General features: G+C 42.9%; 1 protein-coding gene across 2 annotated transcripts in view; it reads right to left on the reverse strand.

Annotated features, from left to right (window-relative positions):
* The window catches only part of TMEM132D (transmembrane protein 132D), an 824,780-nt gene that overhangs the window by 36,877 nt on the left and 766,175 nt on the right, over window positions 1-21,728 (reverse strand). The gene's annotated exons all lie outside the window — the stretch shown is intronic.

Raw genomic sequence — 21,728 nt, forward strand, 5'->3', positions numbered from 1 at the left:
ACTTTAATAAAAACCTCCCGAGAACCAACTATGAGCCAGGATTACATGTGGGCTCTGGAGACACAGGAGGAAACAAAATGGAAACAAAAATATCTGCCTTCATGGAGCTTACACAATGGGGGAAAAATGACAATCAGTAATAAGATACATTTAAAAAGACGTATTAGCAACAGGTGCTAAGGAGAAAAATCAGGCAGTGAAGGGTGCTAAAGTGTTCTAGGGTGGAGAGTTTGTAGCTGTAGACCAGTCGGCCAGCGAAAACCCCACTGAAAATTGTGTCCTTTGAGTAAAGACCAGAAAGGAGACAGGAAGAAAGCAAAGTAAGTATCGGGGGCAGAGATAAGAGTCATCCTCTTCTCGGTGGGCAAAGGCCAGGCTGGGTGGTCTCTGTAGAAGGAGAGCAATACATGGCTTGGGGCATTCTTGGCTCTGACATTCCAAAGACATTGGTCTTGACAGAAGACCAGGGACTTGAGATAAGGCACATTAACACTTGCAGCAAGAGTTTCCAGCATGTAGATGAGATTGAGACTCTCCCAGCTGGGTAGGGAATGGAGTGGACAATAAGGGCTTCAGCAGGAGGAGACCTCTGACCACCACCCAAGCAAGTTCCGGGAAGTGCCTGAAGACCATTCATTTTCCCTGCTGTGAGGGCCAAGGAACTGTCCTTTTCTGGCCTCAGGTGCAGACATCCCTCAGCAACAGCCAGTCTGACATCAGTTGTCCATGCATAGGAGGTACACCTGCCTGATACCTGGGGCTTCACCCAGCATTGCATACATTCTTGGCCAGGGATCCTCGGATGGGAATTATTTGTTCCCTTTTCCCAGGGGACATACAGCAATGTCTGGGGACATTCCATTGTTACAATGGGGAGGGGGATGTTATTAGCATCTGGTTAGTAAGGACAGTGATGCTGCTAAACATTCTATAATGCACAGGACAGCCCCACCACAAAGAATTATCCAGCCTCCATGGTGTCAAGTTTGAGAACCAGCTGCAAACTCCCTTCCTTCCTTCCTTCCTTCCTTCCCTCCCTCCCTTCTTCCCTCCTTCCCTCCTTTCTTCCTTCCTCCCTCCCTCCCTTTTCTTTTCTCATCTCTTCTCTTCTCCCTCCCTTCTTTTATTACTGTAAAAAAACTTTTAATTTATTTTTATTTAACTTTTTATTGCATACAGCTAAGTGTACAAATCATGAACGTGCAGCTCAATGACATTTCATGAAGCAAACAGACTTACTTCATGCAGACCCACTTCAACAACCAGAACACTGTCATCCTGCCAGAAGCCCCTCACATGCCCCTGCAGCCACTACTCTGGCTCTTATCCTCTGAGTAAACGCTAACCTGCTTTCTAATGTTGCCACCTCGTTTTCCCTGCTGTTGACCTTTGGAGTAAATGGAATCACATCAGATGTACATGTTTTCCTAGTTCCTTTTACTTAATGGAATGTTTGTGAGATTGGTCGCATTGTTGTGTGTGGTTGTATTTTGTTCCTTCTTGTTGCTAGATAGCATTCCATTGCGTGAATATACCACAATTTATTTGTTCATTTTACTATTTCTGGACATCTGGGTGTTTCCGACATCTGGGTGTTTCCAGCTTCTGGCTATGACTGATAATGCTGCCATGAACCATCCTGTACGTATTTTTTGATGAAGACACTTAGGTATTTCTGTAGGGTATATACCTAGGCATGGAAAGGGTCACAGAGCTCGTATACATCCTCTTTTATTTTCACTCAAGCTGCTTTATTTCTGCAAAAGTGCCCAGAGCATTCTTTTAAAACATGAACTTATCACATAACTACCAGTGACATCTCATGTTGCTATCCAGACATGGTCTAAAAACACAACAATTGTTTTCCATTGCTTTAGGATAAGACATCAAGTTCTTAGCAGGACCCACAAGCATGATCTGGCTCCTGCTGGGATCTTTGAGCTCAGCCAACACTATTATCCTCCTGGATGATGCAATTCACCTTCTTTGGTTCCCTGAACTTGGATGATGGGAGAGTGTCTCTATCAAGACCCCAGGATGTGACGAAATCTTTGGGATGGAGGTCGGGTCTAGGGGAACTAGAAGGCTGTGGATATGAGAGAGGCACTGCTTGTTCAGGTGCAGGCATCGGGGACTCAGTGGAATTGGCTATAAATCTCTTACTAAAGAGGGCTGGGGTCAGGACATATTCCTGTGTTATTAGATAATGATACTCGGAGTATATGAAGCAGAAAGTACGTGTCCTGCCATGATGAAGATGTATTTTCAGATGCAGAATAAAAAAGGACAGGGATTGTGAGTCAGGGCTGGGTGGACACTGGGAGCCCCCAGGCACACTGGGCAGTCAGGACAAGTGAACACTGCTTCCACGCCAGTGGAAGCCAGGGCCTGTAAAGCATACATCACAAGCTCCAGGCTGAGGTGACTCATGGGTCTCACCTGGATGAGTGTCTGCCACTTCCTGGCTGGACTGGCTGCAGAGGTCAACGCAGGGAGCTCTCAGGGGGCATGTGGTGGTGGCCACATCTCCCCTTGGCTGGATACAGCCTTCTTGAGGACATGGAGGGGCCCTCACAAAGGGGACAAAGGGAGCAGTACTGGACACAGGCATTATTCAGAAACCAAGGCACACACTCTTTTGTTTTTGGCTGAATTCAGCATAAAAATGCCTCCACAGGCCATCTGCAGAGAAATTCCCCCTCACTGCCTCTTTGCAGGCACCCCATGAGATTCCTGCCTCCAGCCAGGGCCGCCTCCAGAGGAAGACCTTACCCAGAGAAGTCTAGGGTTTGTCTCCATCTATGGAGCTGAGAAGCTTCACCTGGGGAGTCCAAGGTACTCAACTGGCAGGTGAGTAGAAGAGAGGCTGGTTAAGTTGGGAAGATCTGAGGGAACTTAGTGAGACCTTATGGCATGGCGCATAGAGGGAAACGATACATGGTCACATCTCACTACTATTCTTCTCAGAGAAAGACAACAGCTGGCCAGTCCTAGTCATTTATTAGAGAGAAAGGCACATTAACACTGCAAATCTAAATCTGTACGCCCAATGGAGAATGATAGTAATAAAAGCAAATGTTTAGAAAGACCCTGGGAAGAAAATGTAAAGACAAGCCACAGATTGGGAAATAATAGTTGCAAACACATATCTGATTAAAAAAAACTAGTATAGAAAACATACAAAAATTCTTAAAACTCAACAATAAGATAACCCAATTAAACAATAGGCAAAGATTTGAACAGACATCTTACCAAAGAATATATACAGACGGCAAATAAGCATATGGAAAGATGCTCAATGTTGTATATATCACCAGGGAATTTCAAATTAAAACAACGAGATGTGATTATATTCCTAGTAGAACAGCTACAATCCAAAATACTGACAACAAAAAATGCTGCTGAGGATATGGAGCAACAGGAACTCTTATTCACTGCTGGTAGGAATGCAAAGTGTACAGCCACTTTGGAAGACAGTTTGGTAGTTTCTTATGAAATTAAACATATCTTGCCATTCAACCAAGCAACTGTCCTCCTTGGCATTTACCCAAATGAGCTGAAAATTTCCACAAAAAAAAAAAAAAAAAATCTGTATGTGAATGTTTAGAGCAGCTTTATTCATAACTGCCAAAAATTGGAAGCAACCAAGATATCCTTTAGTAAGTGAATGGATAAATAAACCGTGGTGTGCTATATAATGGAACATTATTAATTGATAAAAGGAAATGAATTGTCAAACCATGAGAAGACATAGAGGAACCTTAAATACATATTACCAAGTGTAAGAAGCCAGTCTGAAATGGCTATATTCTGTATTCTATATTAGATTCTGTATATATTCTGTATGACATTCTGGAAAAGGTAAAACTATAGAAACATTAAACTGATCGCTGGTTTCTAGGGGTTCAGGTGGAGGAGGGGGGAGGAATGAATAGATGGAGAATAGGGGATTTCTAGGGCAGTGAAAACATTCTGCATTATATTTTAATGGTAAATGCATGTCATTACGTGTCAATCAAGACCCTAGAATGTACAACACAAAGTGAACCCTAATATGAGCTTCGGTAAATAGAAAAGGATCAGTTCAGGTCTGCCCCAAAAGCTGGCATTTATACAGTATTTACTATTTTCCACACACTAATCAAAGTGTTTTCCACATATCGGCTTACTTAATTTTCAAGACAACCCAATGAGGAAAGCATGATTATCATGACTATTTTTTGAGAGGCAACCAAGGCACAGAGACCTCAAGGAAATGGCTCAAGGTCAAAGCTGGGACCCAGCCTTTCTCCTGGGGCTGCACTTTTAGGCATTGTACGACCCTGCCCTGGGTATCCTAACTCCAAAAGACCATTTGGCTCTGAAATGATGATGTGTGATCTCAGACTCTATTGCAGTGGAAGGAAGTATCCTTATAACAAAGACTACACGTCTCCTTTTAAGGATTTTTTTCTTTAATTCACAAAGCTTTGTCATATTTTACGAATGTTTCATATTTGCTTTTAAGGTCTGAATACCTCACTGGAGACTTTGTTTTCCATTGTTAATTACTTTCTGTCATAAAAATGGGGAGTTGATATCAACTCATGACGAAAATGAAATTGAACAGCAGGAAGCATGTGTGGTGACACGTCAGCCCCTCCTGTCCTGGCTAGAGCTCCCCAGCTCCCACCCTGAAAGTAACTGTTGCTACTGGATTTTGTGCATCTGCCTAGAGAGAGTCTATGCATATACCAGCACTTAACCATACATTTTCTCCTTCTTTTAAAACATAATGGCCACCTTTGTATGTTCTGTGCTTTTCCCCTAAAAATACAGCTTAGAAATATTGCAAAATTCTTCTCAGCAAGTTTCAGGATTCTAATATTCTGAAGTCTAACATTCAAAACCATACTTTTGACAATGATAGTTAGATAAATGGAAAACTGATACCAATTTTTCTTTAGACATAGGAGATGGAGATGGAAAAGGTGGTGCTTTGAGTTATTATGAAACAGCCCTTACAGCAGGGCAGCCTCCGCCCGGCTCTGCGGTACATGGTCTCAGGCAGCGCCTGGTGCCCAGGATGCACCCTTCATCAGCCCCAGCACTCCCTTGGAGCCAGGGCAGTGTGTCCCTCTTTCATTATGTGTGACTTCTGCTGTGCTAGATTCCAGGGATGGCACCAAGACAGCTCCAGTTTCCATTAAAATGGCATGTTATCTACAATGCCTACATTTAGTGATCAACCTGTGGGACTTTTAGAAGGCACTGAATTAAACAATGCTACTTCCAATTAACATCAAAGCAAAACATACCTGGCACTGCTGTTCTGATACCAAAAAAAGATCTTTAGTGAAATGCCCTTGGATGAATGGCCATGAAATGAATTGAATTTATTGAATGTCCTGGCCATTCCAGGCAAGAGTCCAAGTCTAATGGAGTGTGTTGCCTTTGCTGTAAGAGCGTTGGATGTGGCAGGGTGCTGTAGCTCATATCAGGGGGCATCTGTCAGGCCCTGGAGGGAAGAACTTCAAGGAAAGCACAGCGTATCTATTTTGGCTGCTCAGCTACTCACATGCAGCTCATGTGTTCTTTCTCCAACAGAGGGCCTTCTACAGGGCAGATTTGATGCTCTGACAAACAGACTGCACTTAGAAAGGCTTACCTGCCCCCAGAACAGCCTTCTCAAGAGAGGGGCAATGACATCTATGCTGCCCTTCCCTTTTAAGCATTTTCCATTGGCTGTTTCATGAGAGGAGGTGGATACCATGACTAGGAGAATGCTGCTGAGACCACAGAAATGACAGAAAGATCTTCAGCTTGTAAAGTCAAAACTTGGAAATGGGATTTCCTTTTTTAAATCTTTTTATAGACTTATGGGAATGCATGCAGTTGGATTTAGGAGTACACGTGGATATACTGTGTAGTGCTAAGTTGGTGCTATTAGTGCACATATCACCCAAATAGAGTACATATCAAAAAGACACCCACGCTCATACGTTAGCCACGGCACTATTCATAATAGCAAAGTCACAGAATCAACCTGGGTATCCATCAATGAATAACGGGATTAGAAATCTAGTGCGTATGGACCACATAATACTACTCCACCATAAAAAAGAATGAAATCATATCTTTTTCAGCAACATGGATGGAACTAGAGGCCATTATCCTAACTAAGGAAATGGTGTTTCTTGACCAGGCTTTATACAAAGAGACTTAGTTGCCAAACCTGAAGGTGCTAAAATTAGGAGCCACCTGAGAGTCTGAAAAAGATCATTTGAATCAATAATGTTAATCCAAATTCAGCACTAACTAGAGCTACAAACAAGACTACACAAGGTTAAAGAAATTTCTTCATCCAAAAAATGTCTGATGAGCACCTCAGGGGAGTCAGGCGCTGTCCTTGGTTCTGGAGATAAAGCCGTGAATGGTAGGGATGAAGTTTCTGATTTCAAGAAGCTGATGAAAGCTTAGTCAGGGAAACAGATGTAAATTCAACTAGTGGTGGGCTCTAAGAAAAATAAAATAGGGCAACAAACTGCAAAGGTATGAGGCAGGGGGTGCTGGCAGGAGGGGAAGGAGACAGTGGAGAGGGGTGATGTTGTCACTGAGACGCGAATCTTAAGTCACGTGTCAACTGTGAAAAACCTAGGCTAAGGGTATGTAGGAAGAGGAAAAATAAAGTGCAAAAGCAGAGAAATAATACAAAAAGACACTATGGCTGGAGCCAAAGTGAAAGAGAGAGGAAGCTGGAGGGGCTTGATCACATGAATCCTGGACCATTACGGTGAGGAGGTTGTATATTATTAGAAGCACTGCATAAGACCATTAGGGTGTTTTGTGCATGAGAGTGAAATGGCTTGATTTACATTTTTAAGAAGCCACTACACCTACATGGTGAGGTACAGTCTATGGGGGCAAGAGCGAAAGACACCAGCAGATGCTAACATTAGGCGGTCAAAGTCTGAGAAGGAACAGGATGCTTGCATGGTGTCAGATTAATACCATCATCATGTGATCCAAGCTAATCTCACCAATAATTAGTCATATTGATGCCACATCTCAACATCACACAGGGATGTTCTTACTGGGAAAGTGTTTAAGTCCAGTCTAATCATGAGAAAACACAAGATAGACCCAAACTCTGAGGCATTCCAAAATCAACCTGGCCACACTCTTCAAAAGCACCAAGGTTATGAAAAATTAGAAAAAGTTGAGGGGCTGTCCTAAATTGGAGACTTAGAAGACACAACTACTAAATGCATTGTGGGGTCCTGGATTGGATCCTCAAACAGAAAAAGGATATTAAGTGAAAAACCAGCCTATGGTTTAGTTAATAGTATAGATAGATAAGGACAATATTCATATAATTCTCCTGGCTTTAACAATTGCATGATTGTTACATAAATTGTCAACATTAGGAAGACTGAGGTGAAAGGTACACATAAACTGTCTGTACAGTTTTTTCAAATTATTTTTTAATTTACACACAGTGCAGTTCATTTTTTTTTGTTTCTGTATTTGTTTTACAACTTTCTATTAGTTTGGAATTATTTCCAGGTAAAATGCTAAAGAGTAAAATAAAAATGCTGATATAAACAATAAGGCTTCTGTGGTAGGCAGAATAATGGTTCCCCAAAGATGTTGACATCCTAATCCCCGGAAGCTGTTCATATGCTAGGTAGGTTACATGGCCAAGGAGAAGTAAGGCTGCTGATGGAATTAAAGTTTGCTAGTCAGCTGATTTTATTTTATCATTTTATTTTATTTTATTTTATTTTATTTTTGAGGCAGAGTCTTGGTCTGTCGCCCAGGCTGGAGTGCAATGGCACAGTCTTGGCTCACTGCAACCTCCACCTCCTGAGTTCAAGCGATTCTCCTGCCTCAACCTCCCAAGTAGCTGGGATTAAAGGTGCACACAACCATGCCTGGCTAATTTTTGTATTGTTAGTAGACACAGGGTTTTAACATGTTGGCCAGGCTGGTCTCGAACTCCTGACCTCAGGTGATCCACCCCCACTTAGCCTCCCAAAGTGCTGAGATTACAGGCATGAGCCACTGCACCTGGCCCCCTAGTCAGCTGATTTTAAAATAGGGAGATTAGCCTAAATTATCCAGGTGGAACCCAGAGTCCTTAAAGTTAGAAAGGGGCAAAAGAGTCATTTGGGAAAGGAGATACAAAGATGGATGCAGAGTAGGAATGAATACTTTTGAGAAGGACTCAACCCACTGTTGCTGGATTTGAAGATGGAGAATGGGGCCCCTGAGCCCAGGAATGCAGAGGGACTTGAAATTCAAAGCAGCAAGGAAGCACATTCTCTCCAAGACCCAGAGAAGGAAAATGCAGTCAAAGGAAACCAATACGGTACTACACCACATCCCGGCCACCACGGCACACAGACACAGAAAATATGTTTAGGGATAAAGCTGATCAAAAGCCATGGTGAGCATCCAGGAGACATTTATGTTGGTGGTTTGGACATTGGACCAGCTGTAGAGGTAAAATAGGTTTGATATTTTTAGAGGTGGAGTCAACAAAAACTGCAGCTAGATTGGATATTGAGGGTGAGAGAAAGGGAGGGCTCCAGAGTGAGCCTTTGGCTTTTGGCTTTAGGAAGTGGGTGGATGAAAATGGGCAGGTCGAGGGAGAGGAGATGGATGGTGGGCTCATGGAAGCCAGCCGATTCTGGCCCTGTTCTTCCGAGGCAGCCCTAGAATGCAGTCACTCATCTCCATGGCTTCCACCACTGCTGCAGAGCGATGCTGGGTGACCCGCCAGTGTGACTCCATGTGGCTGTCCCTAAGTTTAGAGGGCTTTAGTTTAATTGTGTCCTCATTGTAAATTTAGCATGTGGGCCACACGGCCTACTGCCCTTGCAGAGCTCACATTCCTTCCTTCCAGAGCTGAATGTGTAGTGCTCATCTCTGGGCATATTGTGCACACCAGACATACCAGATGCTGTGGGGGAAAGCAAAGTGGGTGACATGGAAGGAAAGGAAAGTGGCTTAAAGGAGTTTTTCTGCTCTAGCTGGGTAAAGAGGACACACTGGAAATGTCTTCAGAATAACATTCAACGCTTACAGCGTGGTACTACCATCGGTTTTGGCACCTGTGAATTTGCTGCTAGACACCATGAGCTCCTCAAAAGGAGGGACTCACCTGATTTATCTCTGTATCTCCAGGACTTGGTATATGGCATTCAATAGATGATCAATAGATATCTATTGAATGATCAAGTCAAACCCCAAGAGGGTAAAAACTGAGGTATCAAAAGCTCGATTCCAGAAAATTGTTCCAATCATGCACCCTGTGAAATTGGAAGTGGAAGATTCTATTCTCCTCTGTGCTTCGTAAGACATGAATTCCTTCTCATCAAAATTTACTTGATAATGGAGCATATGAAATAATAAATGCACTCTACATTTTCTTTTGTAGTGGGAATTATGCAAAATAGATTTTATCAGAATTTCTGAGCTTAAATGCCTTACTTATTTGACATGAAATATTGAAGTTAACATAAAACTCATAACACATCACACCAAAGAAACATTGATGAAGAACTGTTTATGGTGAATGATTGCCAGGAAAGTACAGAGTATTTAAGATTGGTCACCTTGCATAAAAAACTTGAAAGACCCTGAACTCTTACAGCTTACATATAAGAAAGATACTTGATAGGTTTTTCTCAAATCTGAGGATAATCATAAAATATATGTAACATTAAAAATATGGAGTTATAAAGCAGAAAGGAACTTTTCTAAACTACCAATAATAAAAAATAAATTTTTGTTGACTATGCTAAAATAAAAAATGAGCTATCTTTCAGTTCTTTCATGAATAAAGCAGTTATAAAATCATGGCCATGACCGTTCAAAGCCAATTTAGAAAAAGGTATTACATAGGTGGTTCAAGCTGTTACTTAATAAAGACATTGTGTTATATTTTATATATTTTGTGATGCCTATAGAATTTTCCAGCTTTTGACAGTTTGTAATTTGTTGTTGATTTCTTTTTTCAACCTAAATATTCGGTAATTCCGTGTACATAATTTTGCGTTTATTTTCTTAGACATGTGCCCCCAGGTCAACTGTAGAAACTTCAAGTCCCATAGAACCTGGGTCTGCCTCCACCACATCCTACAGTTTCTGGGGATGCTGCTCTCCTCTCTGTTCTGTCTACGTGGGGTCTCCAGGGTCCATCCCAAGCCAACTCAGGAAATGATCCTTCAGTGATTTTCGCAAAGGATACTGTGATAGTTGACTTTATGTGTCAACTTGACTGGGTTAAGGGATGCCAGATTCCTGGTAAAACATTATTTCTGGGTGTGTCTGTGAGGGTGTTTCCGGCACAAATTAGCATTTGAATCAGTGGACTGAGTAAACCAGATTCATCCTCCCCAGTGCGGATGGGCCTCATCCAGTCTGTTGGGAGACTGAATAGAACACAAAGATAGAGGAAAAGCTTCTCTCTCTCTCTCGCCTTTTACTGGGACATCCGTCACTGTCTCCCCTTGAACAGTGCCCCTCCTGCTTCTCAGGCCTTTGGATTCAGAATGTGAGTTACACCTTCAGCTTCACTGTTCTCGGGCCTTTGGGTGTGGACTGGAACTCCACCACCGGCTTTCCGGGTCTCCAGCTGCAGACGGAAGATCATGGGACTTCTCAGCCTCCATAACTGTGTGAGCCAATTCCTACAATAAATCTCCCCATCTGTCTATCTATGTGCAGCCGACTGGTTCTGCTTCTCAGGAGAACCCCAACTAATACAGGTAGCCTCATGGTGAGTTTTCCACAAATTGTTAAACTTTCTGCAGATTTACAGGGTTACAGGGAGGGCTCTGTGGCTCCCATGTGGCTTCACACCCTCTCTTTGCTCCACTTCTGCCTCCTCCCTCAAAATAACAAGCCCAGAGCTCTCTTCATCTAATGAAGACTAATGTCACCCACATCCAGGACCCCCGAGACTCACCTTGCATGTAGAGGTACTTCTATTTCCCAAAATAGGAAGCTGTACCTTAATACGTTTATGTGCACAAATCTTAATTGTGCAACTCAGTGAATGTTTATATCTGTGCAGCCCAGTATCGTCCATGAGATCAAAACATGGAACATTTGAGCTCTCCTAAAGTCTCCCTAGTTGCTTACTTCCATCCTTCCCCCATCCAAGTTAACCATTATTTTGGTTCCTGTCACCGTAGGTCAGTTTTGCTCATCCTAGAACTTCACATAGAAGAAACTGTGCCACCTATTAGCTTTTGTTTCTGGCTTCATTGCTCAACTTCCGGCCTGTGAGATGTATCCAGGCTCTTGCCTTCAGCGTAGTTCACTCTTCTGTGTTGCTGGGTAGTATTTCATTGAACGGGCACAGAATGTGTTTGTTCACCTATTGATGGAGATTTGAGTCATTTCCAGCTCTGGGCTATTATGAATGAATTTGCAGTGAACATCCTTGTACAGAACTTTTGGTGAGTATATGCCCTTATTTTTTGGAAACTGCTTGGTCTTTGGGAAGACCTATGCATCATCCCCAGAACTTTCAAGAGCTCCCCCTCCCTCTGAGCCAACAAACTCAGTTTCCACTCTAAGAGGAATTCTGGTGCAAGCTATTAATGTAATTACACTTCCCCACCTTATTACAATTAAGCGACTGCCTCTGTAACTAATCCTAAGAGGAAGACATGAAGAGATGGCATGTTTACCTTAGGGATAAAGCCCATTCTGGCAAGGCTGGAGGGGGATGTCTGGCTTTTATTATTGATGTTTCATGCTCTTCTGCAAGTCTGCAGAGGTGATGATGCAAATACACTCAGAAATAATGTGACATCTTCCTGGAAGTGTGTTCATTTCCAGAGGAATTATGTACTTTAATATTTGAAACATTGAGACCATCTATTAAACACACTTCTGAGACGCTATCTCCTAATAGAAATTGTGTGTGATCAGAAAGGAGAAGTTGAGGAGACATTCTGGATTCCCTCCACCCTTTCAGAATTTTACCAGAATTGGTTCAGCAGTTCTGAGCTATTTTGATGTAAGACACAATTCCCCTAGCTTGAATCTTCTTAATCGTCCTGTGATTAAGAAAAAATTTCCAACCCAGTGTAGATTAACACTTTTGTGTAATACAATAAAAATGTGTTTAGGTGATGTGATGATGTCGAATTACTGTGAATTTTTTTTTTTTTTTTTTTTTTTTTGAGACAGAGTCTCGCTCTGTCACTCAGGCTAGAGTGCAGTGACACAATCACAGCTTACAGCAGCCTCAACCTGCTGGGCTCAAGCTTCCTGTGTAGCTGGGACTACAGGTGTGTACAAACATGTTTGGTCAATTTTTCTATTTTTTTTTTTTTGTAGAAACGGGGTTTTGCTATGTTGCCTAGGCTGGCCTTGAACATCTGGACTCAAGCGATTCGCTCGCCTTGGCCTCCCAAAGCACACTGTGAACATTTCTAAATACTCACTCTTGACTCTGTACCTGCCGCATTGAGCACCAGTCATGCGGAGGCTGCAAACCTGGGCTCATACATAGAGCATACATTGAAGAGCACTGTGATGTGGCCACTTTCTTGGTCAGAAATTTCCTCTTGAAACAGAGTCAACAGGGTGTTCCTTTCTTTTCCTAATTTTCCTGCAAGTTTATACAGCACATGGTCAGGCTGGAGAACGTTCCCGGGGGGCCAGCTATGCCCAACCTGAGCACCCCTCTTTTTGAGATAAGGGGCACTTGGGGATTGCGTGTGCTCAGATGCTTCTCTGCCTGTAAGTTTTCCCAACACACTTTCCTTTTGCTCAACGTGTCGCTTAAGGTACATGTCTTTAAAATTAGCCAAGGGAAAATATACAGGGAAGTTAAATCCACTTATATTAACATCTATAAATCTCTCTATATTTATATCTATGGATCCATATTCGTGTCTTATCTGTGGCTTCTGTCTCAGAAGCATTACAAAGACAATTAAAAATGTTTTGGTGGCTCCGTCACCTTGCAGCTATAACTTTCATTCTCTTGCCTCGGTTTCCCTCTCTCTTTTTTAGCAATAATCCTGTTTGCATTTTTTTGCCCCTTCAGCCCTTCTCCCAGCATGGAGTACATATAAGGAAGAGAAACGTCAAAAGCAGTAGAGAGCAGTGTTACAGTGGGTGTCTTCTATCTTAGTCTAATTAGCTCAGATAACATCTCATATACACTAACCCACTCGTGGCTGTGAACATCCCATCTGCATTGGAGGGATCTGGCTAATTGAAGAGCAAAAATATGCCCGTGCCCTCAGGGTGGGGGGTGAATGGTATGGGAATAAACAGTAAAATACATACGCGTTTGGCAGGGGCTTATGTTACGTATGGAATTAGCATTCCTTAAATTAACGCAGGGTTCTGCTTTAATACATTTTCCAGGAGCCGGATAAAATGAGGTAGTAATGCACGGCTTTCTTGTATATTGGTAGCACAGAATTTATCAGTTAACAAGGAACTTTCCTCCTTGTTATTAGCATCAGGCAATTACAAACAAGGGCCCAGTTCTCCATGAAGGGACACGTCATTATTGCTAACAGGTCTGACACTGGCATGCTGAGATGCCCGGAGGGGTAAAGAGCAGCACGTCTTCAGTGACATTGGGCATGTGATGCCCTGCAGTTGGGGACAATCAGCTGAGAGACAAGGATGTGGTCTGAACTACCTTGTTTGCTTCAGAGAAACCTTTAGAGGGAAAACATTTTGTGCCAAGGAACGACGGACCTGCCCACCACTCATGCAGTCTGAGAGTGAGAGAGAGGGATTCATAAACGGATTGAACACACTGGCTTCAAGGCTGTCCTATCACACTGACACTACATGTACCAAAGCACACATTTTCTTGATTGAGTTTTTGTTTTTTTCAATCACTCAAAGCCAAAGAGCACTTTTCCTCCTCACGCTGTGATCTTTTAAGAAAGACTAACGTTGCGCATTGTGGAACACTGCGCAAACAAACATTTGATACCTCTTTGTGCCAAATGCCTCATTGGCCCCAAATCCAAACAACTCCAGAGCAGCTGAGGCTAATTTCATTATAGTGGCTGGGACTCAATTAACAGTCAGATGTGAGTAGGCTTGGCAACCACCCATCGCTTCCGGCAGGTCCAGAAGGTTTCCCAAGAGCCAAATTTTGTTCTTTGTTCATATATGAACGAAAGCAAACAAGCCCAACGCACAAGAAAATCTGCCGTTTAAAAGACAATGTGAACAGCCCACTCTCTGGGCATTCGCTAAATACAGGGGCCTTTAAAAAACACGTCTCCATTTGTCACCCAGATTTTTGGACAGGTTGAATGGAGTAGGCCACATAAACACTACCTCTACGCCGAGAAAGAAGGAGCACATTCAACAAAACCATGACGGGTATTTGCCTAGATTGCAGCACCTAAGTTTCCAAATGTGAGATGCCTGTCTGACCGAGGAGCAGAGGACAGTGGTTGACACTTTGCACCCGATGCCTCTTGTCTCCCGTCTCACACTCCCCGATTCACCTTCTAACTGCCGTGGTTACTGCCAGGGCCAGCGGCCTGCAGACGAGGCTGGCACTCACCTCTGCTGCCTCAAGTATTTCTTGCTCTGCCCTGAGGCTTCTGTGCAGCTATCACATGGGTGCCTGGGGGAAGCTGCCTAGACCGTGACCAACTGTCCTACGTTACCCAGGCACAAAGAGTTTCCCGGGATGTGAGACTTTCAGTGGTAAAATCAGGTCAGTTCTGGACAAACCAGGACAGTTGGTCTCCCTCTTGCTCAGCTAGAGGGCTGCATGTACAAACTTGGAAGGTAGAGAGTTCACGACTCTAGGCAACCCTGGAGTAGTGGAGACAAGAGCTAGTGAATGGTCACTGCCCATTTTGGCGGCTTGGGCAGACAATTCTTTTCCTTTTTTCCCAAATATTTTTATTTTAGATTCAGGGGTGTATTAGTCCATTTCTACATTGCTATAAAGAACAACCTGAGACTGGGTAATTTATAAAGAAAAGAGGTTTAATTGACTCACAGTTCCACACACCTAGGGAGGCCTCAGGAAACTTACAATCCTGGTGGAAGGTGAAGAGGAAGCAAGGTGGCGTCTTACACGGTGGCAGGAGCGAGAGAGCGACTGGGGATGTGCCCCACTTTTAAACCACAAGATCTCGTGAGAACTCACTCATTAACATGAGAACAGCTTGGGGAAAACCACCCCCATGATCCAATTACCTCCCACCAGGTCCCTCCCTTGACATGTGGGGCTTACAATTCAAGATGAGATTTAGGTGGGGACACAGAGGCAAACCATACCAAAGGGATACATGTGCTTGTTTGTTACATGGGTATATTGCATGTGGTAGGGCTTCTAGTGTACCCATGACTCAAATGGTGAACACTGTACCCAATAGGTAACTTTTCAACCCTCACCCCCTCCCATCCTGCCCCACCCTTGGGAGTCTCCAGTGTTTATTATCTCCATTTTTATGTTCGTGTGTGCCCATTGTTTAGCTCCAACTTATAAATGAGATCATGCAGTATTTTATTTTCTGCTTCCTAGTTCACTTAGGATGATGGCTTTCAGCTGCATCCATGTTGCTGCAGAGGACATGATTTCATCCTTTTTCATGGCTGCATAGTATTCTCTGGTGTATACGTGCCACATTTTCTTTTCTTTTTTCTACTTTTCTTTTAGATTCGGGGATACATCTACAGGGTTTCTACCTGGGTATATTGCATGATGCTGAGGTTTGGGATACAAATGATCCCATCATCCAAGTACTGAGCATAGTACCCAAAAGTTAGTTTTTCAACCTTTGCCTCCCTTCCTCCTCCTCCTCTCTAGTAGTCCCCAGTGTCTATTGTTGACATCTTTAATTCCATGAGTACCCAATGTTTAGCTCCCCCTTATAAGTGAGAACATGAAATATTTGGCTTTCTGATTCATTGTTAGTTCACTTAGGATAATGGCTTCCAGCTGCATCCACATTGCTGCAAAGGACATGATGATTTCATTCTTTTTTATAGCTGCATAGTATTCCATGGTAGATGTACCATGTTTTCTTTATCCAGTCCACTGTCGATGGGCACGCTAGTTGATTCCATGTCTGCTGTTGTGAATAGTGCTGCAATAAACATGAGAGTGCATATATCATGTTGGTGGAATGATTTGTTTTCCTTCAGATATATGCCCAGTAATGGGATTGTTGGGTCAAATGGTAGTTCTGGGTTAAGTTCTTTGAGAAACCTCCATACTGTTTTCCACAGTGGCTGAACTAATTAACATTCCTACCAACAGTGTATAAGAGTTCCCTTTTTGCACAGCCTCGCCAGCATCTGTTGTTTCTTGACTTTTTAATACCAGCCATATTCTGACTGGTGAGAGATGAAATCTCATTGTGGCTTTGACTTGCACTTCTCTGATGATGAGTGATGTGGGGCATCTTTTCATGTTCTTGTTGGCCGCTCCGTATGTCTTCTGCTGAGAAGTGCCTGTTCATGAATGCAACTCTAAAGTGCACTTTTTATGCCTCCTCAGGTCCTCAGCAGGATCGGGTCCCTGTTCCCTAAAGCATTATTGATTAACACATCCTCATATTTCCTTCTCTCATTCCCTGATTTATTCTCCCTAGCCCAACCTATTCTTTGTGATTATTTTCCACGATAAAGTACCTGCATGCAAGCTCAAAAATCAAGGCTCTGTTCTGTGTGTGTGTGTGTGTGTTTGTGTGTGTGTGTATTTATGCAGTGGAAACTAGAAAGACATTTGCTGAAATATTTATTGACCACTGGGGTGTTCACTGTGATGTGCCCCTGGAACCCCGTCTCTAGGAAGGAAGGATGGATTCCTTCAACCTCCAGAAGTTCTGCTGGAGGGTGACACCCTGCAGGCAGCATGCTAGGGATGGCCTCAGCTGAAGAAAACCATCTCACCCAAGGTCCCATCTCCTTCTGGGGATGCCTGTGGAGATAGAGAGGTTCAGCCTCCTCATCCCAGCTCAGGGAGGCTCTGAGGAGACCCCTCGCCTGCCACAGGACTTGCTGAATCCTTGCTCCTGGTGACTGCATGGCCTTGCCTTCTCCCTGCATCCCATCCTGACTCTGCCCCTCCCTTCTGCTGCAGAGGAACCCAAGCACACTCCGGAATGAATGCCCCAGTGCTAACCACCATCCGGGGTCTGCTGCCCGAGAGGACTCACCTGCCACTTTCTAGAATGTTCTTGACACTTGAGATACAACAGATAAAACAAAAAGTCTTTTTCCAATGGAACTTACATTCTGGGAAGGGAGACAGAAAATAACCAGAGACCAACAGGTTCAGAGCATAGTGTCAGGCAGTGGGACACACTATTGAGAAAGGAGAAGAGGATTTGGGGCAGTGAGAGGACAGACAGGGTGCTCAGGGGAGGCTTTGAAATGCCATGACCTAGAGAAGAATTAGCATGTCTAGATCAGGAGTACAACGGTGCATATTACAGAAACTAGCTGGAAAACATACCTAGGGATTATACCAACGCATGCTTTGATGCTGACCAAAAATAAGATTATGTAGTAGCTTAGCCCACCAAGTGTGGTTCTCACCCATTGGGACTGTCTGGGGAGCTTTAAAAATGCCAGTTCTCAGGTCCCATTCCCAGAGGTTCTGATTCAACCAGGCAGTGGTGGGGCCGAGGCATCAGCACTGTAAGTTACCAAGGTGTTTTTCTGTGCCCCCAGGTTAACACCAGCGACCCAAACATTCATTTGGGAGACCTATTGGCAAGATCATGGCATGCAGATCAAAAAGGGTGCTAATGAAAAACCTGAAAACCAAGTATGTTTTCACATGTAATTAGATATGCACAGTCATATGCATTACATGTATGTATGCATAAGTATGTATGCATACACACACACAAACAGGGCACTTAAGGGAGCATTTTGGACTCCAGTGCATTTTCCTGATTTTGGGGTCCAAAGATGACTGTTGTTGGAGGAAACAAACAACCACATACAAGAAATTATCCGGCCAGGTGTGGTAGCTCATGCTTGTAATCCCAGCACTTTGGGAGGCCGAGGTGGGTGGATTGCTTGAGGCCAGGAGTTTGAGACCAGCCTGGCCAACATGGGGAAACCCCATCTGTGTAACAATTACAAAAGTTAGCTGGGCATGGTGGTGCATGCCTGTAATCCCAGCTACTTGGGAGGCTGAGGCAGGAGAATCTCTTGAACCCAGGAGGTGGAGGTTGCAGTGAGCCGTCATCATGCCCACTGCACTCTAGCTTGGGTGACAGAGTGAGACTGTCTTAAAAAAAAAAAAAAGAAAGAAAGAAATTATCCTAAAAGTTTTACTACCAGGTATGAGAATCCAGCATGCTCAAGATTGTTGAGTAACGCATAAAGAAAGCTATGATAATGGGATCACCAGCTGATACAGATGACATCACACTTAAATACCATCACACTCAACTTTTCTGAACTTTAGTGAAACCTGTTAGACCCCAGTAATTCAGTCAAATAATTAAATTCCCACTAAAAGCATACAATGTGTGCTCTTGGAGACATTAATTGAAAAAAAATTAAAAGCAAATATTTCCTTAATATTTTCCAAACTTTTATAGGAGACCACAGGGTAAACTTTTAGATAGGCTTCACTTGAAGGACTTTTAAACCTAACCTTCCTAAATTGATGAAAACAAGACTGCAGAAATTCACTGGGACAAAGTAATTATCTCTATTTACAAAAGAGTGAATTCTAAGTTTTATCCTCCGCCTCAATGTTTTTTTATTTGCAATAAGTAATTTATAAGGCATTTTTACAGGAAAGATAATTTGGTGCAGTTAATTGCTCTAGACATTTTTTCTTTAAAAATGCTTGCAGTAACCTGCTTGTTCAAAAGGAGACTCTATAATTATCTATCTATCTATCTATCTATCTATCTATCTATCTATCTATCTATCTACCAACCTACCTATCTGTCTATCATCCTAAATTCCTAAATATATAAGAAAGGTCTTGTTTTGAGGAAACAAGAATATGGTCCTTATGCCTTGTACAATATTTAAATTATGAGCAATCATTTCTCTGGTAAGTTCAAAGCAACAATTTCTATTTCCAAAGACAAATAAGGGTTTTGTTGTAAACAAAAAAAAAAGGCCATTTGGGAACGTAAGTAGGATTTACTTGTGAACACTTGAGATCTACTCTCAGCAAATTTCAAGTATATAACACATTATTAACTAGGGTCATCATGCTGTACATTGGGTCTCCGGAAGGTATTTGTTTTAAAGCTATAAGTTTGTACCCTTTGACTCCAATCCCTGCATTTCACTCACCCTGGCAACTGGCCTTTTACTCTCAGTGTCTATGAATTCAACTTATAACTGTGTGAGCTGATGGAAATCTTAATTATTAATAGCTTGATTGTAGTAATTGTTTCATAATGTACAGGTATATCAACACACCACATTGTACACCTTAACTATGTACACCTTTTATTTTTCCACCAGACTTCAATGAACCTGGGAAAAAAGTAGCATTTAATTGACCCTGGATTAGCAGGCTTAGGCTGTGGTGGCCATGGGGATATGGAGATGAGGAGTCCTTTGGAGAGGGCTTGATGCAGAGAGGGTAGTTGACTCCCCTTCACTCCAGTTGCCATCACATTGGATTTGACTCAGCACTCAGAATGTTCATGCAGAGATTGCTCTCTCCTCTGATGTCTGAATGTGGCAGGTGCTGCCTGAATGCACCTCCTCCGAGCTCAGTCTTTGCTCCAGAGTTCTCTTCTGGTTTCCTGAGACATCCTCAGGCTGTGCTGCAGTCAGAAGCTCCTCCCTAATCCTTCTTGCTTCCTGCTGTCCTTTCCCAGGCAGCAGATCTGCATCTATTTTTTTCTAAAATTATGATAAGAACACCTAACATGAGATCTACCCTCAACAAATTTTTAACCACGGAATAAGTCTTGTTAATTGTAGGCACAAGGCTGTAGCAAATGTCTAGGACTTATTCATGTTGCATAACAAGAACTATACACCTGGTGAACAGCAACTCCCCATCTTCTGAGATCAAATGTCCATCAGCAGATGAATGGACCAGCAAAATATGGTCTACACGTATAATCAAATATTATTCAGCCTTAAAAAAGTAGGAACTATTGGCATTTGCAGCAATGCAGATGAACCTGAAGAGCACCATGCAGACCTGCTTCTTGATCTGAAGCCTCCCTTGCCTTTATCCTGCTCTTCCCCCTTTATGTTCCCAGTAAATCAATTAAACATGGAGGTCTGTCTTGGCATCTGCTTCTTGGAGGACCTGAGGATAGATATGGGCTAGGTCTGATTATGATGGTGGTGGTGGACATCCATTGTTTTTGTCTTTCTCACATTTATCCCAGCTGCTTTTTCAGACATTCTGCTTTCCACTATTTAGCCCAGGAATTTGGTGTGCGGTGGACCCCCAGTCCCTGCATAGGCACTTGGCTCAGGCCTTACTTAGTGGAGTACGTCATTTCCTTGTACGCTCCAATTAGGTCAGGAATGGGCAACTTAGGCCAATATAAATTATATCCTGGCTATTTTATGAAGTAGTGAAAATAAGGAAATGCTCTTTCCTCTGGAATTGGTACACTGATAGAATGCACGCTTGGAGCTACTAAAGACCATCTCTGCCACCTCATGGGGAGGGAGCCCACCTGAGCAAGAAGCTGGCATGTAGGGAAGCAGAGTTAAGAGATGAAGGTATATATATATATATATATCCCCTGCAATACCTGAAGCTCATAGGAACCCATAGAGTATTGTGTTGTGTGTGTGTCTGTGTCTGTGTGTGTGTGTCTGTGTCTGTGTGTGTGTTGTGTGTGTGTGTGTGTGTGTCTGTCTTTGTGTGTGTCTGTGGGTGTGTGTCTGTGTGTGTGTGTCTGTGTGTGTGTGCGCGCACATGTAAACTAGTTTGAATTGGGTTTTTGTCACTTGTAAAGGAAAGTGTTCTCAAAACCCAAATTACAAATGATACAATCACATCAGGCACCAGACTTTCTTTATCCACTTTTGGATATGCTTGTTTTCTTTAAGGACACGGTTACAGAAAAACAGCATGGAACTGTGGAGGGATGTGATTGATTGCTGTCCCCTGCTCACTTTGTGGCTCAGGGCTGGCTCTTCTTCTTTCTTATGTCAATATCCTCAGCTCAAGAGAGGTTTTATTCATTGACCTCAATGGGGGTGGAAATGATTTAGAGCCCCTATTTCTGTCAGGCATTTTTCCAAGGATCTTGTATATATTATCTTACAGAGGCCAGTTGACTACTGTGTGAAATAATTTATATTATTCTTCCCATTTAATAATTAAAAAACTGAAGATCCAAGAGAACAATTTGTCCAATGTGATTCAGAAAGTAATTGATGGAGTCCAGTTTTCAACAGACAGACTGGGTTTGAGGCCTGGTGCTATCACTTATTAGAGGGGTGGTGTGGGGCACTAGGCAAAGACCTAAGTGATTCCTCTGGTGGTCATGTCTTTAATTCTCCTTCTTCTCTTAAAATAGATCTCATCCCAGGTGAGATCTATTGGCACATGTCACAAGCAAGGTCAATCATCATGGTGCATGTCATAGGCAAGGCCAATCATCACGCCCAGCATCTGTGACTGGTCTAAGGTGTGCCCCAAACCCACACTGGACCAATTAGAGTCCTCATCTGATATATTATTTCAAGCTTAAGTCTCTATTTCCTCTTCCTTGTTGTTGGGGACAGGTGGAGGAAATCAATGGAATTGCATGTGG

Source organism: Pongo abelii, chromosome 10 (genome assembly GCF_028885655.2).
Source record: "Pongo abelii isolate AG06213 chromosome 10, NHGRI_mPonAbe1-v2.0_pri, whole genome shotgun sequence".
Classification (NCBI taxonomy): Eukaryota; Metazoa; Chordata; class Mammalia; order Primates; family Hominidae; genus Pongo; species Pongo abelii.